The 4239-nt window shown below is 46.3% G+C and overlaps 1 pseudogene; it reads left to right on the top strand.

Moving 5' to 3' along the window:
* The first annotated feature begins 242 nt into the window (after nt 1-242).
* LOC118629171 lies at nt 243-333 on the top strand (annotated as a pseudogene).
* Nucleotides 334-4239: the final 3906 nt, after the last annotated feature.

Raw genomic sequence — 4239 nt, 5'->3', positions numbered from 1 at the left:
TAAAAGAAAAAAAAGATACAGTTGAAAATATGACAGATAAATCAAATGCAATTCTAAAAAATATTCAAGTAATTCACAGAAAGGAAGACAAAATAATATAGAGAAATAAACAAAAAAGTAAAACAGAGCCCAAAGAGAAAAAGAAAATAATATACTTAAGGACTATGTAATTACATTAAATGTAAATGGTCTAAATACAGACATGAAATGAGAACGATTGTCAGAGTGGATTTAAAAACATGGCTCTTATGGGATAGATTAAAATTGCCATGATTGGAAGAGGGGGCATTTATTTGCATCCTCCTCCTATATGAAATGACTGAACAGGAAAAAAAAATGGCTCAGCTATATTTTCTCTGACTTCAAATATAATAATATAGGTAAGTTGGAAATTAAAAAAGGATGGAAAAGGCTATGTCATGTGAACTTTTTTCAAAAGAAAGAAGGATATATAATTATATAATAAACTAAATTTCAGAGCAAAGAAAATCACCAGAGGCAGAAGATATTACATAATTTTGAAAGGCTTGATTCATAAGAAAGACATAGTAATCCTAAAAGAGCATTCATCAAACAGAACTGAAAAATATTTCACCAATGAAACTTGAAAGGAGACATAGACAAATCCAAAATTATAGTTGAAAACTGCAACACCTCTATCTCAACACTTCATACAACAGCTAGAGAGAATATCAATAAAAACATAGAACTCAACGACACTGTCAACCTGCAGAATCTAATCAGTATGTACACTCTAGCCCACAACAGCAGAATGCACATGCAAGCATCCATGAAACATACAAAGATAGACCATATCTGGGCCTTTAAGCAAACCTCAGCAAATGTATAGGACATTGAGCAGCTCACAAATCTCAGGAGGGTCAGAGAGCCAGACACGGAAGCCCTGCCACAAAGAGGAACAAGAGGACCACTCGAGCTCCGCCACAGGGCTGCTCCTGCAGAGGGGCCCCTGCCACCACCACGACTGTGCCACACACTGACTCTGCCAGGACCTCCACCCCTCTGCCCCTGACAATAGCGCCTTTGCAGTGCCACCTTCCTCATATGACCCTCTCAAGATCAAAATCTGCTTTGGGGGTGTCTCAGTGAAGGAGCCTAAGTCATTGATTCCCACTCAGCTGCAAGAGTAGGACAGCTGAGAAAGCCGGCATGCGACTCCTCCACTGGGGAACCAAGACTCAGAATGCAGAAAGAAACCTAAGAAGATTTGCAAAAGAGCTAGATGCCACAAACAGGAAATGCCTGCTGCAGAATGCATGGCCTCTGGAGGCCCACACCAGCGGCCATCCCCCAGCCTCTGCTCCTGGCCCAAGGTCTGGATTCCTAACCAGCAGCAGCAGGAAGCCCTAGGCTCTCCTGGAGGACTTGACTGCTTTCCCAGCTTCCCCTGCGCGCCTACCCAGACCCAAACTCACTTCTCACACATGAGAACGCTTGGGTAGAATAAGTTACCAGTTAAAATGAACTCATTGCAAGCTCCATGTTATCTCGCCTTCCAATCTTGTTTGAGTGAATTCTTATCTTCAGGTCGGGGTTGTTTTTCACTAGAAATGAATCAAACTTGGGCACAGGACCAGCTCTGTGCTCAGGAGGAGCAAGTAAGGGTGGAACAGGAGAGTGTGCATGCACGTCACACGTGACAGGGCTGTACTTGTCGACCAGAGACCAAGTGACTCCCCAGACAAACTGTGCAAGATCCCTGGTCCCAGGTTTAAGAGATCACTGGCATACCGTGTGGGCAGGCAGAAAACAGCAACTAGATAGCTCTCCGTGTCACCCAAACTGCCCGAGTGCCCACCCATTCACGGGACACGCAGGATTCAGGAGGAAGGGAAAGATGGGTGAGGAGACCGGTGGAAAACTGCATGGCTGGTGGCTAAGAGCCTTGGTGTCAGGCTGACCTGGGCTCCAATCCTAGCTTGGCCACTTCTTACTGTGTGCCTTTGAGCAAATTAATCTCCCTACATTCAGTCTGTTCTACTGTAACACACACACACACACACACACACACACACACACACACGATAATCAAGGCCTTCCCCTCAAAATTTTAAGAGGATTAAAACGAGATGAGGTTTGTAAAGTGTTTGGCACATAGTAAATTCTCAGTAAATCACTGCCACTCATAATATGATTAAGGCAGAGTTTGGTTTTTGCTGTCATTTTTTAAAGTGGAGACTATAAAGGGTGGGAAGAATGCTACTATATTTGCACCCCCTTGAAAGTGAGGGGATTGAATATCTCCCTTCCCAGAAATGTAAACCCAGGTGCGGAGTCGCCCACAGGGCGGAGCACCCAGGCCCGGCTGGGTGTCTGCACTCACCTTCGCCATGCCGCCCAGGGCCAGAGCCGGGCTGGTGGCGCCGGTTGATCAGAGACACGCGAGGTTTCCCCAGCCACCTTAGACAGGATTTGAGTCTGGCTCCTGGATGCAAAGTCTGAGGACGCAGAAGTGTCCTGCAGAGGAGGATGTGGCCTGAGAACAAGGGGAGAAGCAAAGGAGCTCCCCCTCATTAAAGAAGGGAGGGAAGGACTTGGTACGCTTGAGATCCCAGCTGAGTGAGCAGCTCAGGGCCAAGTGAAACAGGGACCCAGTCCATGGAAATTTACGGGCAGAAAAGAGTAAGAACCCTCTCAAATTCACTCTGAAATTCCACACTCCAGGCACAACTGCAAGGAGAATGAGTCCCCAGTGAACGGCCCCCTGTGGAACACTTCTCGTAGCAGCTGCCACTCAGAAGCCGGGTCAGGAGGCACAAAGACCCCAACAGCCGCTTCCAGCAAGTTCAGAGTTGGATGACATGGTTCAAATCCCAGCTCCACAGTGACTTGCTGTGTTCCCTGAGGCAGGTTTGGGAACTGATCTGTGCCAGTTTCCCAATGGCAAAAACAGAAAGAGTAATAATCCCAACCACCCAGGATTGCTGTGCGGATCAAATTCGATGAAGCCTGTTGAGTTCTTGCAACAGTGTCCAGAACATATTGAGCACTTGGAACACAGTGTTCAATATTAGTCATAATTATTGCCATTAATATTAGTAGTATCAGTGCTGTTCTTGTCCCAATGTGGCTGCCAACGAAACAGCCTAGGAAACCGCCCTCTTTGACTGTTGCAGGACCTAGGAAATTGGAAGGGAGTGAACTGAAAAGACATAGATGACCTCAGTTCTCAGGGTCAACAGGACATAACCAGTAAGGCCACCAAAAAGCAGAAAGACAGCTGCTTCTCAGGCCAGACAGATTGTGGTGCAAAGTCCGGTTTAAACACTCTGTGACTCTGGGCATGTTGCTTAACTCCTCTGAGCTTCTAAGTCCTCATTCCCAAAATAGAGATAAAAATCTACAACACCATCCTTGGAAATGTATTCCTGTGGCTGAAATAACTCAGAAATGCACACAAAAGAGATTTTGCATGGTGCCTGACACATAGTGGGTCCCGGCAAAAATGGATTTCTTTTTCTTCGTTCTCAGTAGGAAACTCTTCAGCTTCTGGCTTAAATATCACGGCTATGAATACAACCTCCAAAGTAATAAGAAAAGTCTTCCTCATGCCCCATGCCATCTGTTCTTTCCTCCCATCTGAATTCTAAGCAACTTCTGGTAACACAGTAACAGCTAACCCACTTTTGACCTCTCCCTGTGGGAGGTCTGAGTTCAAAGTCCAGCTCCTTTGATGACTATGAAACATCGTATACGTTTCTTCGCTTCTCTGGGCTTCAGAATCCTCACTTATACACTGGGGATAACAATCTCCAACAGCTGGTTTGCTGATTTAGTTCTATGGGTGCAGTTACAGATTATATACAAAGGGGCTTTAAATTAGCACTGGGCACATAAGTGTGTGCACCCCACATGCTGTATTTACCACGTCATCTAATCCTCACAATAATCCTCCGTCCTCAGTGTTCCAGCCTGAAACTAAGGCTCAGAGAGGTTACACCACTACACCAAAGTCACACAGGTACTGTTTCTAGCTTAAACCGTGGTTGCCAGACTTAGGTTTGCTGTGAGCCACACAGAGAAAGGGCTTGGCTGCCCCTTGTGAAGAGCAAGTCCAGGGGTCCCCAATGTGGGACCGGAACCCTGCCAGCAGTTCTCTCCCTGACAGCGTCAAAACAACCCCTGGCTCTCGGGGAGCCCCACGCGCTCTGGGGCCCCATTTCCCGACGTCAGTGCCCACGGTTCATTTTCAGAAGCTGGGTGCATGCCAATTTCACA

This window comes from Molossus molossus, unplaced genomic scaffold (genome assembly GCF_014108415.1).
Source record: "Molossus molossus isolate mMolMol1 unplaced genomic scaffold, mMolMol1.p scaffold_m16_p_13, whole genome shotgun sequence".
In the NCBI taxonomy this organism is placed as follows: Eukaryota; Metazoa; Chordata; class Mammalia; order Chiroptera; family Molossidae; genus Molossus; species Molossus molossus.
The sequence above is the reverse complement of the archived record's forward strand: the minus strand, read 5'-3'. Positions and strand labels throughout refer to the sequence as shown.